Raw genomic sequence first — 14,491 nt, forward strand, 5'->3', positions numbered from 1 at the left:
GCATGCCAACAAATAATGGTCCTCAGACGAAATTAGGGTATGACACACGTGTGACACGTATGCAAGAGTATTGCGAGTGTGCCGTATGCGCTTGTTACAACAAATAATTGTTACGAGTTGTCTTCAATGGACTCTCCAACGGTCAGAAAAAAAGGCAGAGTTGTCAAATCTGATGACTTACCTTACCTGGCATGCCAAAGACACGTCCATTGTTCATTTTCCCATATGGTTCCTTTTTCTCTAATTTTCAACAATTATATTCAAGGGAAATGAAACACCGGAAAGCACACTGGGTCGTCAAGTATTTAAAATTAAAACGAAATGATCCGAGTATCGAACTCAGGGAACTTGCTTCTTAGATAGAGTTTTATTCAGAAGTAAGGCATTGTTGGAACAACATTGATAATCGATGGTTAAAAACAGAAATAAACTACTTCTATGGTAAAAACAGTAAATGCAAGTAAAAGTTGACAACAATAGGTAAAAAGCGTTGGGTCTTTCTAACAAACAAGCTTATGCATATGAAAATATTTTTCTAATCAATCATGCTTTTGTGTTCTACGCTGTAGCCTAAAATACTAAACCTCGATCCTTCGTAAGTTTAGACTAATTTAACCTAAGCTTCGTTTGCAGATCCCTCTTGTAAGACTAGGCTAAACTTAAACAACATTATCATATCAGCATATTCAAAAAACCAAAACCCCAACAATCCATCCCTGGTAATGTGGTTATTCAGTCCTGCTTCTATCAAGTTCTAAGGCAACAGTACATTTCCCAATGCTAAAGTCACCAAATTGTACACACAAATGGGTGATCAGACCAAGAGCATGCAGAAATTAAGCATTGAAAGAAGCATTGAACACATAAAACACAATTAATGAGATATTAAAGTAATTACATCAGCTATTCCTTAGAAATCCCCAACAAGAGTGTTTAGCCAGCAATTACAGAAAAACCCTAACACAAATGAGACTGAGAGTATAGAATAATTGTTCCTTACACAAGAAGGGGGATCCCTCCTCCTCTTCTCAGCACCTCACAATCACTCTAGACCTCACTAATCTCTCTCTAATTGAAGAACCCTAGGCTTCTCTACAAAGCTGCTCCTCTTACTGCCTCCAGAGCTTCTATCTCAAAATTTGCATTGTGGTGTACTTGCTTTGGAATTCTGTACTGCTTGCTAAAAATTGTGTACCCTAATTATGCACAAGACGGGCTCTGAATCCGCGACGTTGCGCTTAGCCCTACCCTCACACTTAGCACAAGTTAGTGGATTTGAGCTTAGTGCCAGTCATGCGCTGAGCCTAGCTAAAGACAACCATCGCGCTTAGCGATCGGATCTCGCACTTAGCGAGCGGATCTCGCGCTTAGCGCGCGACCTTGATATTTATGCTCTGCCAGATTCTTCTGTCGCGCTAAGCGCGCTGAAGCTGTGCTTAGTGTTCGATGCACGCTGAGCCCAAATGGTGAGCTAAGTGCAACTGCTTCCTTTAGCACTTCAAGATTTTAGCTTATTTTGACCTGAAATTTTTCAAATTTTATCATTAAATCACATGGGAGATACTCTAGAGACAACTATAATAATAAAACAAGATTTATTTACAAATCCCTACAAAATAAATATAAATTGGGGAAGCTATACAAGTTTTGGAAAATGTTTTCTATACAAAAGTTAGTTGTATAAGACGACTAACATCCATCACGAATAACTTGACAGAAGCAACCTGAACAACACATGTCCAAGCTAGGGGGCTTGACAAGCCACTTCGACCTGCAACTCTTAAGGTTACCACGCCTGACACCGGACAACACCCATCCACACTTGGGGGCTTGACTAACTTATCACCCTCTACTTGTCAAGATTACCACCCCAGACATCAGACGAACTCCCTCAACACGAGACAAGCTCCCTCGACTCGGGACAATCTCTTCTAGCATTGGACAACCTCTTTCGCCCGTATACCGGTTTAGAGCTTGGGGGCTTATGTACTCTCCAGGACCCATAAACTCTATGTGGCATCCTACTTGGCACTTACACTCACGTGTCAACACTCCATGTCAGTCCTACTACAAGACCATGGACAAACTTGTATGCTTTGTACAAGAAAATTGGTAAAGGCCTAGGTCTGACGTGTGACAGTGACTTTTTCCTCTAGTCATATTGTGCTTTTTATGCAGTGTTCTTGGTTTTTTAAATTTCATGCATGAGAAAGGTAACTGCTTAACGTAAATTAAGTAAAAAGAAAGCTACCCTGTCAACAACAGATTGAAGCACAATCGATGATGTTTTATTTTTAATAAAAAAATACAAATTGTACTATTTAGGACTAATAAAATCTATGTGTCATCCTACATGACACTTATAGACATGTGTCAATCTTCCACATCAATCCTGCTACATGAGCACGGACGCCGGACCCTTGACAACCGGACTCCCCAACAAATAGGTTATCTCTAGCCTAACTAATAATATTCAAATGTGTTTCAATATCTTATCTACTGACATGTATTAAATTATCCATAACACCACATTATCTACAAGGTATGATTATCTTCTACCTTTATTTATAATTCAAATGTTTATCTCTAACAGTATCTCTAAGCTCCTGGCTATTATCTATAAGCCGGCCGAGAATTATCTATAAGGCTACAACAGCCCCTATAAACAAGGACCAGCACCTTCGCTCAACTAATATAAATACAGGTTCTATCGAACCCTTCTACGCGATGAACATTCACAACCTGCTGACACACTCATCACACGACAATAAGCCTATGCCTTTCTTTATCTCTTTCGCTCATACGAGCACCATTACATAATATGCTTGCTTTACTCTTTTTACACACATTCTTACTTGAGCGTCGAAATCCTTTGTTTTACAGGTCCCCCTTCCTGTCAAAGGTACATCTTCAAGCCGACATGTGAAGTTCGGGAGCCCAATCATCCATGTCCACCCTAATGTGCCACGATTCTGGATTCTGGTAAGAACATAAATTAACTTTTATTCATCCTGGAAACATAACTTTTATTCAAATGGGATGCCAATGTTTAAGAATGTCATTGTATGATGGATCTGTATGTTTATTTTTCAATGAAATGGTACTCCAGATTTGGCATATATTAAGATTACATAATTTTTATTTTGTTATTATACTCGTAATCATGGAAATTAATAATAATTGTGTTTAACATATAGCAAAACTTTATGAATTAATAATATACTCCATATTTTATGTTAATTATTTTGATGTTAAAATTAGTGGTTAAATCTCCGGCATTAGTTCCATGAGTTCGTTGACCTATACACAACCATCGTCAATTATATTTTGTTCTACACTTCCAACCCTAGCCTACCATGTGTCATCTAGGTGAAACGCCCACTCTAAATATTACAAATTCATCACTTTCATTTATTTATCACAACAGATTCTCATAATCGATGGTATCATACACAAAGAGTATGATAAGTATTAGGAAACACCATTTTTATTGCATTTTTATGGCAACATCTTGGTTGATTATAATTGACAATGGTGACTTTCCTTTCATGGCTTCTACAAATTGTTCAAGTACCCATTCATATGTCTACTCTGATTCATTCGCTACAACAACAACACCAAGCACCACTGTATTATTATGATGGTTCTCGCTTAAGAATATAACTAACAAACATTCATATTTAGTCATGACTCTTGTAACGACCCGCCTCGTCGCTACGGTATCCACACTCTAATATTTGATAATTTCAATTTTATAAAAAGAACTCCCTTAATTTTTTCTTATGAAAATAGAAGTGATTTTGTCACAACATAAATTCATCCAACAACACACCATTACTTAAGTGAATATGCATAATTACATAGAAACAATAATTCGGTACATGTCATACACATAACGAAAATTAAATATGTTCATATATATAATTAAAATTCCAGTTTTACATCTTTACCTCAACAAAATAAAACTTAAAAACCAACTACGGAGGAGTTGATTACAAAACAATATTCTCTCCCAAAATAACGCCAACGTCATCACGTCGGCTCGGCGGCTCCTCACCAGAATCTTACTCCCTACACCCTGCCATTATCATTTTGCTCCCACGAACAAGGTTCGTGATTATCACAGGTATCAACCACACGATACAAAATTGCAAGGGTGAGTTTATTATAAAAGAACCAATACCAATTCCAAATAACCACAATTAGCAAGGAACATAGGCAAACATGATAAGCATACACAACAATCATTATTCAACACTCATATCCAACAAATATTCATCATTCACATCCAACAATTACACATCATCCATCCATGGACCCAATCAAGACTGCACAGAATGATGCATGCACCTGACTCAACACTCAGATGCAATGTGGTACGTACCAACAACAACCAAATCTCTGGAAATAGCCTAAGCGTGTCCACATAACACTTTCACTTAGGGAACTGTGCTGAGTTTGTCGAGACCACCCGGTTGTGCACGTAACAGCCCCCCTCCCATAGGTGATCAGCCTGGGAGCCCAAAGGTGTTCCCTACCAGGTGACAGCCCCCTAGTACAAAGTACACTTGGCCACAGTTACTCTATTTCCTGTGTCGTATGAGCTATGGTCATGGCCAAAAGTAAGTGCCAAAGACCATGGACCAATTAAAGCGCCTAAGCATCCCCTCAGAAATGCTTAGATTCTCTAACCACGCTAGTTACCCACGTCTGGGCCATCCGACAAGGTCAGTGCACTCTACCCCCCATGACGTACACTCCATACGACGTATGTTCGTGGCCAAAAGCTAGTGTCAAAGACCCTGGAAGGTCAGTGCACAGTGCCCCCCACAAACATACACAACATCCAACGTATGAACGCGGCCAAAAGCTAGTGCCAAAGACCCTGGAAGATCAGTGCACAGTGCCCCCCACGAACATACACAACATGCACATGCTAATGCATTTCCAACATCAATCAACATTCCATTTCCATGTCATTCTCAACATAAATATCATCTCATCTCAATGACGTTATCAACAACAACAACAACCTCATTTCATATTCACATATTCATCAATAATAACAATTCATGTTGACATGGTCTTTATTAACAACGTCATCTCAAATCAATATCATCATAATTATCATTATCATCACATATCTATTAAAATCCTCAATAGCAACATCAACAACAATTCAAACAAACACAACAATATCATTTCCACACGCACAGTCTTCAAACAACACATTTCAAACAACCAAAAAAATATCATTTATCACAATACACACACACACACACACACACACACACACACACACACACACACACACACACACACACACACACACACATATATATATATATATATGTATGTATGTATGTATGTATCGCATCCCATTAGTTAAAACGTAATTTTCTTTGAAGAAAAATCAGCATGCAACAGGGACAGGCAGATATCCTCATAGCTAGGTTCCCTGACCCTTACTATGGTGTTAAAACTGTAAATTTTATAATAAACTCCCCTTACCTATCGTGAGCTACCCTGCGGATTCCTCGTCGCGTCACTTGAAGATTCCTTTTTGTCCTTGCTCGTCGATTCCACACAAGCCTCTACCATGCCAAAACGAAGGAGACTTAGTATGGATTTCAGAAAACAAAGCTAGTAACAGTGCTTTGGGTCAAACACCCACATCACTACATGAAAGAGCTGAGAGCATTTCAGGTTTTACAAAGGAACGTCATTTGGAAATTCCGACCACGCCAATGTGACCGGGGTTCAGTGTAGGTTACGAAAATAACATGCATTTCATGAAAGGATAACGTTTACAAAGTCTATTTCTCTAAGGTTTTTCAAAGGAAGCATAAGACATGCAATGGCGGTTCCAAAGGCAGAAAAGATGCAAAGACAATATGAAACTAACAAGAAATAAGCATAGAACCATGGTTACCTTGAAAGGTCAGATTAGGGTTTTCGTTCTCTACCGGAACCGCAAGCCAAGTTGGAAGATTCCGCTTCGGTTGAAGGGTTCCTCTCGGTGTGGGTTTTCAATGGAGAACAATGATGGTTTGTGGTTGCTAATGGTGGCTGTGGGTGATGGAGAAAGTGCTTGGAACTTTAGAAATGGCTTTGGAAGAAAGAAAGAAGAAGAAATGACGTTTTTCCTAAGCTACAGGAAAGCTAAGGCTGAAGTGCTTAAATAAGAGATGCTCTCGGGAACGGAAGCTTATAGCAAACTCCAGACATCTTCTCAAAGATCCCAACGGTCCGATCATGCACAATTGTCTTGTGAAGTTGCAGACCAAATTTAGAGAAGATCCAACGGTTAACGAAGGCTGGGCAGCGTTTTTACCAAGGCAGCTTCATGTAGCTTTCTCTAGAAGCTTCATTAAGAAGCTTCCTCCAGAAGCTTCCTCGTGGCTTCTTTGAGAAGCTTTCTCAAGAGGCTTCTTTGAGAAGCTAGATCCTTATCTATCCACACCCCTCTATTAACTAAATTAACTTCCTTAAAAATAATTACGAATGAAAATAACGCAACAAATAATCAAACTTCAAACATAATTACTAATAATATATAGATATATATATCAGGGTGTTACAACTCTTGCAAGAGTTTAAGTGAAGAAATTAGTGGCTATTATAGAGGACGCCATAGTTCACATACGAAACATTATTCCCAATGAAGAGAAAAGGATAGAAGGCCTCAAGAGGTTAACATTAGCCTCTAATATTTCCATGGGAAAGATAATGTTGAGGCCTACTTAGATTGGAAAATGAAGGTTGAACAACTCTTTGCTTGCCATCATATTAGCGGATAAAAGTTACATTGGCTACCCTTAGATTTCAAGGGTATGCCCTTTATTGGTAGACTTCCCTTGTTAGGGAACGAAGGATTCATGGGGATCCTCTAGTAGAGTAATGGAATGATCTTAAGAGTGACCTTAGGAAGAGGCACATTCCCTCCTACTATGAAAGAGAGCTTATGGACAAGCTCCAAAGGCTTAGACAAGGGAGTATGAGTGTTGAAGAATATAGACAACAAATGGAACTAATCCTTTTAAGAGCTTGACATAGGGAGGAGGAAAGAACAAGCATAGCTAGGTTCCTTAGTGGGCTTAATATGTGTAGAAGCAAATGACTTTGATGTTTTGATGATGATCATGATGAAGAAAAGCAAATGATGCAAATGATTCAAGAATATAAGCCACAACATCAAGATGATCACTAGTATTTTAGGAAGGGAATTCCTAATTGATTTAGCAAAAGGTTTGGCCAAGTAATTTGAGTTAAAAAGTGTTTTTCAAGAGATTTACTCTCTGGTAATCGATTACCAGAGGATGTAATCGATTACCAGTGGCCAAAAATGGTTTACAACAGCTACTAAATATTTGAATTCAAATTTTAGACTGTGTAATCGATTACACCATATTGGTAATCGATTACCAGCAGTTAATAAACGTTTTAATTCAAATATTAAAGCCTGTAATCAATTACACAATTATTGTAATCGATTACCAGAGGAGATTTTCAGAAAATAACTTTCAAGAGTCACATCTATTCAAATTGTTTATGAATGGCCATCAAAGGTCTATTTATATGTGACTTGGAAACACGAATTTGGTGAGAGTTTTTGATTGCCCAAAAAGTTTTATCCTCTCAAAAGATTAAAGAGAGCTTTTCTAAATTGAAACGTCTTATCCTCTCAAAGATTCCTTGGTCAAACACTTGCATATTCAAATAAGGAATTGTGATTGATCTTCATTGTACAATCTGTCTCTTTCAAGAGAGATTTCTTCTTGTTTTCTTTTTACTTCTGAAAAGGGGTTAAGAGACCGAGGGTCTCTTGTTGTAAAGGATTCCTGAACACAAGGGAAGGGTTGTCCCTGTGTGATTCAGACTTTGTAAAGGATTTTACAAAGAGAGTGGAAAATCTCAAGTGGGTTGCTTGAGGACTGGACGTAGGCACAGGAAGTGATCGAACCAGTATAAATCAAGTTTGCATTTCTCTCTTCCCTTAAACTTCTTTTATTTATTGCTATTTATCTTTTTCCTTTAAAGAAGTTTATTCTGAATTGTCTTTTGAGTAATTCATGTTAAGGGTGCATTGTTAATCTAAAAAGAGAGAGCGAAATTTTAAATTGGGGAATAGTTCTTGTTATCTTAATTCAACCCCCCCTTCTTAAGATAACTGAGGCCATTTGTCTAACAATATGGAAGTGAAGGACAAGGTTGAACTCCTTCCATATAGGGACCTAGATGAGCTAGTCCAACTTTGTATAAGAGTGGAGCAACAACTTAAAATAAATTATTCTTCAAAATCTTATGGCTTTCACTCTTATCCAAGGAAGGACCAAGCCCAAGGAACTTTGGGGGCTGTTCAAAACCCAAGGAAGATAAAGGTAAGACCATAGAAAAATCCACCCCTAAGACTAGTTCCCAAGCTAGGACTAGCAACATTAAATGCTTCAAATGTCTTGGAAGAGGTCACATTGCCTCTCAATGCCCCACAAAGAAAACCATGATTATGAGGGATCAAGACATTTATAGTAGTCAAGAGGAGACTACTTCTTCCCTTTCCTTAAGTGGAAGTGAAGATAAAGTAAGGGGTGAAGAATCTAGTGAGGAAGTCTACCCCTATGAAGAAGGTGATCTCCTAATGGTTAGAAGGCTCCTTGGAGGTCAATATTGTGATCTATCTCAATCCCAAAGAGAGAACATCTTTCATACAAGATGAAAAATTTTAGATAAAACTTGTTCTCTCATTGTGGATAGTGGATCTTGATGCAATTGTTGTAGCATAAGATTAGTTTCCAAGTTGAACCTCACTATCATTCCCCACCCAAAACCTTATAAATTGCAATGGCTCAATGAGCAAGGGAAAATGATAGTTAACCAACAAGTGAAGGTACCTTTCTCCATTGGGACATATAAGGATGAAGTTAATTGTGATATAGTTCTCATGGAGGTAGGGAATATTCTCTAAGGAAGATCATGGCAATTTGATAGGATGATCATCTACAATAGCCTAACTAATGAGATTACCATCACCCATCTTGGCACTAAATTTTTGTTGCATCCTCAAACACCTTCGCAAGTAGCGAAGGATCAAGTACAAATAAAACTCAAATGGGATGAGGAAAAGAATATAAAAAGAAAAAAAGAACAACCTTTAATGGTTAAGGAGGAGTGTAAGGAGGTAAGTGTCGCCTCCAAGAGGTTAGCTAAGAAGGAAAGTCATTTTGCAATAAAGACAAACATTAAAGAAATTTCCGTTCTTAGACAACCTCCACATCTTCTCCTTTGTAAAAGAACCCTTGTTAGAACTATCATATCTCTTGAGCTTGAGGTTATTCCTCAAGTAAAAGAGTTGTTGGATGAGGGTTTGATTCATAAGAGCTTGATGATGTGAACCTGAGTAGGAGCGGATCGTTTGATACAGGCTACGGAGATTTGGATGACGCCACTTCCAGTGAAGGAAGATAAGTCAGGGTAGACGCCACAAGGATTACCTTGATAAGTCTGAGATTGGTTCAACAAGGAACTCAGAGAGAAACTCTCACCAAATTTTATCAAATGCCAAAAGTTTCTTATTGAAAACAAAATCCAATACTTATAGTGTATCTGAACAAAAAGATAAAAATAGACATGGGTCTTCTAAATAGTTTGGGCCAAAATTACAATAAATAAAAATTATAACTAAAAAACATATTTAACTTGGGCCTTCAAATTAGTTTGGACCTTCAGCAATAATTAATAGTCTTGGTAGTGCCTTTGCCTCTAGGCCTTCATCTTTCTCCACTTGGGTCTTCATCCTTCTCCACTCGGGGGCTTTGTCCTTCTCCACTTGGGCCTTCGCCCTTCTCCACTTGGGCCTTTAGCCTGCATTTGGCCAGTTTCAGGATTCTCATCGTTCCCTCCTTCTTGGAAAACATTTGCCCTCAAATGTCCAGGATCATCACCGGGTTCAAGTACCACTTCCTTCCTTTTCTTGTTGGCTTGCTTGGCATAGCTTTCATTCTTCTTTGCAATTTGCACCTTCACTTGGTCATACAATCTTTTCACATACTCAACTTTGGCCTGTGCAACCTTATGCTGAGTCTCTTGGGGCTTGTTGTTGTAAGTTGGCCTGTTAGGCAATGAAGCTTCTGGAAGGAGATCAACTTGATGTTCTATGCTTCTTGAAGGTGGCAGTCCATGAGGAATCTCCTTGGGAAAGACATCTTTAAATTCCTGCAATAAGGGTTGAACACTAGGAGAAACATAAATAGTTAACTGATTAGAATTATCACTCTCTCTCTCTTATGTATCACTCCATCTCTCAAGTGTATCACTCTTCCTTTTTCTATTCCTCTGTGATGCCTCACTATTGTCTCTCTCTTGTTCTCTCTTTTCTCTCCTTCTGATTTGGTCATCACACACTTCTCTGAGGGATAGAGGTTTATGAATAATTTTCTGGTCATGGTGCTAGAAAGAAATCTTGTTGGTGAAGCCATCATGCACTGCTTTGGTGTCCTCTTCAATGTTGGACCTCACTAGTGCCATCTCCATCTCCTTGTCCTCAACAATCAAACTTCCCTGGGATAACCTCTGGAGTTTCTGTTGCATGGTTCTACTGTAGCTAGTTGGAACATACCTCTTTCGCATAACCCTTCTCATCTCAGTCCATGTATCTATCTCCCGCCCTTCTTCTCTCTTCATCTCTCTTTGATTTTTCTTCCACCAAACAAGGGCATAGTCTGAGAATGTAGCTGCTGCTAACTTCACCTTCTGCTCTTCCGGATAATCATTATAGAAGAATGCATGCTGAATCTTCATCTCCCAGGTAAGGTAGGCATCTAGGTCACTCCTGCCTTTAAAAGAGTATACATTGAGTTTTACTCCCTCAATTTTGTCTTGCCCCTCTATTCGGTTCGATCCATCATTGACCCTTCTGTTGCCACCACAAGGTCTCCCAGCATTTGGATTCATTTGGTGCTCTAGTCCTTCTATTCGCCTGTAGAGCTCTTCATTGTTACGTTTCAACAAATGTTGCATTTGTGTAGTCATCGCGTCCAGTAATAAGCGCTGAAATCCGTCCAATTGATGATATACACCACCATTGTCACTATCTCCTGCCATGATTAAGGAACAAAGAAATTTGCAGTAATTTAAAAAAATATTCAGGACCTCACCACACTCTACTCACGTGTTTCTCTCTTTGATGGTAATTCACTCGTGTTTGATGCTCTCAATATAGGCTTTTGTGTAATTTATTCCCTCTTGCCTTTTACCACTCATGTTCCCTCTTAAGTTCCTGGATGGACCAAATTAGACACACAAGGTAATATAAAATAAAAGGAAAGACAATATAATTATCACAGAGTGAGAAACAGATTTGATTTGGGATAACAACTTGGACTTGATTTGGATAGCAGATTGGATTTGATTTGGATAAAAGATTAGATTTGATTTAGATGATATATTAGATTTGATTTGGATAATAGATTAGATTGGATTTGGATAACAAATTAGATTTAATTTGGATAACAGATATGATAACAAATAAGATAACAGATAGGATAACAGATAAGATAACATATATGACCAGTAAACTTCAAATGCTCATAACTTTTGCTACGGTTGTCCGTTTGAGGCCCACTATAAATCAAAATGCTCAGAATTCAAAGGAGAATCTAGAATAGGGGATTTGATCCACGATTTTCTTTCCAAAAATACCTCTAAATGCCTCAATTTCGTATTCAAAGAACAAACACCCACTTTTTTTTTCAAAATTTCTGCAACTTTTTTTTCTTTTTTTTTTTTGACACAAAGTGTGAAAGACACAAGCAACAAGAACAAGAATGTGACAAGAACAAGAACAAGAACACAAATAACAAAACACAAGACGCAAACAAGAATGAAACAAGATGTAAACAAGAACGCAAATAACAGAACAAGAACAAAGATACAAACCTGAACAAAATACAAATAAAAAGATTTGGATAGGATAAAACCTGTATCAATAGCCGAAGCTCTGATACCAGATGATGTGAACCTGAGTAGGAGCGGATCGTTTGATACAGGCTACGGAGATTTGGATGATGCCACTTCCAGTGAAGGAAGATAAGTCAGGGTAGACGGCACAAGGATTACCTTGATAAGTCTGAGATTGGTTCAATAAGGAACTCAGAGAGAAACTCTCACCAAATTTTATCAAATGCCAAAAATTTCTTATTGAAAACAAAAACCAATACTTATAGTGTATTTGAACAAAAAGATAAAAATAGACATGGGCCTTCTAAATAGTTTGGGCCAAAATTACAATAAATAAAAATTATAACTAAAAAATATATTTAACTTGGGCCTTCAAATTAGTTTGGGCCTTCAGCAATAATTAATAGTCTTGGTAGTGCCTCTGCCTTTGGGCCTTCATCTTTCTCCACTTGGGCCTTCATCCTTCTCCACTCGGGGGTTTTGTCCTTCTCCACTTGGGCCTTCGTCCTTCTCCACTTGGGCCTTTACATGCATTTGGCCAGTTTCAGGATTCTCATCACTTAAATCCCTATGCTTTGTTGGTGCCCAAAATAGGTATTATGAGGCATCAAATCCCTATGATAGGTGGTATGATGAATGTGTTGAGTGGTGCAACCCTCTTTTTTTAAAATCACCCATGCATCCAACATCTTCATGATTCAGATACATAGGGACTCATTAGGTAGGTTTGTTCTTAATTTTGGTTTCAATACAAACCTAGGTGCTCATATGGGACACCGTAGGTTTGTCATACTTTTTGGTAGGAGTAATCAACATGAAAATACAAAAAACGGTATATTTTAGGGCATTACTTTCGTTAATTTTTTAAATAGTGATCAAGGGGTTCCCACGGACCCTTAGAGAATAAAGGTTATTCCTAAGTGGCCCACTCCATCAAGTTTAAGGGAAATTTGGGGCTTCCATGACTTAACAAACTTTTACAAAAGGTTTGTCCCATATTTTTCTATACTTGTAGCATCACTCATTGAGTTGGTAAGGAACCATGTTCCCTCATGGGAAGATGCTCAGGAAATGGGTTTTTAGACCTTACCTTACTCCAACATACCAAACACCACTAATATATATGTTTTTATTCTTTTTACAGGTGTTGAGGGAAGAAGCCCAAAGTTTCAAGAACCTTTGGATTTGAGGTCAAATCCTTTTCAAGGGGGATGGAATGATGCAATCCTACCCCCCAAGGGCATTGGATAGAAGAATCCAAGAAGATTAGGCCAGAGATGCAGGAGAAGGCCCTAGGGTTCTCATGAGCCTTAGGGTAGATTTTGGGCCCATGGGTTAAGTATGAGCCCACTTATCTTTGTATATATTAGATTAGGGTATCATTATTTCTAGGCCTTGTATTTAGGGTTCCATAGTATAGGGAGGGTACCCTAGTAATGTAGGATTTTCCAACCCTTGTATTTTAAGGCACCTAGACTAGTTTTTGTATTAAAGGTAGTTTTGTAATTTCACATGCATTAAGTGCACTATTTGATGTGTGTGTTGGGAGAGAAATTTAATTGAATTGGGAAAAGCCCAATCCAACTAAGGGGGAGGTGAGCATTTGCATGCTACACCCAATTGTAACATCATATAGTCACACTTTGTGCATGTCGTTCATGCTTTACATGCCTCATGACACCTAAGCACACTTAGTGGAGAATCTTGGACTTGATCTTGGATTAGTGGAATGAACTGTAGCTGAAATTCACTAATCATAATTAGTGAAATTTTGGCTCCAAATTCAAATTCAAATTCAAGTGAAATTTGAATTGAAATTCAAATTTCCCTCCAATTTTGTGTGACAATTAGGCTATAAATAGAGGTCTTGTGTGAGCATTTTTTCAACTTTGATCATTTGAGAAATTATACTTCAAAGTTCAGACCTCATTTCAAGCATAAATTTTGTGCCCTTTCTTTCCCTCTCCCTTCACTCATCTTCTCCTACCTTCAAGCTCTTATCCATGGCTTCTTATGGTGGTGAGCTTGTTCTTGACTCATCTTCTCCTTGAAGTGGTGTCTCCAATCACCTTTCCTCCTTCTCCATTCCTCTGTCATTGATCTTCAAGAAACAAAGGACTCCATTGATGAAGAAGATCCAAGGCCTACAAGCTCCACATGGAGCTACATCAGCATCCTTGTTTAGCAAATTACTTAATGGCTTGGCAATTTTGGAGAAGCCTTTATGAATTGCCAATAGAAGCCAACATGTCCAGGAAAACTCTAGATGCCTTTCACATTAACCGGTGGAGGTAGTTTCTCAATAACATCAATTTTAGCCCTGTTTACCTCAATCCCTCTAGATGTGGTCTTGGGGCCCAAAACTACTGCCTCCTAGACCAGGAAGTGGCATTTCTCCCAGTTCAGCACCAAATTAGGGTCGTAGCACCAATTCCAGATTGGTTAGGCAACAGTCAAAGGAAGGGTCGAAGACTGAGAAATCATCCATGAACACTTCAATGCATTTTTCTACTAGATAAGCAAAAATAGCTAGCGT

The sequence above is a fragment of the Glycine max genome, chromosome 13 (assembly GCF_000004515.6).
Source record: "Glycine max cultivar Williams 82 chromosome 13, Glycine_max_v4.0, whole genome shotgun sequence".
Classification (NCBI taxonomy): Eukaryota; Viridiplantae; Streptophyta; class Magnoliopsida; order Fabales; family Fabaceae; genus Glycine; species Glycine max.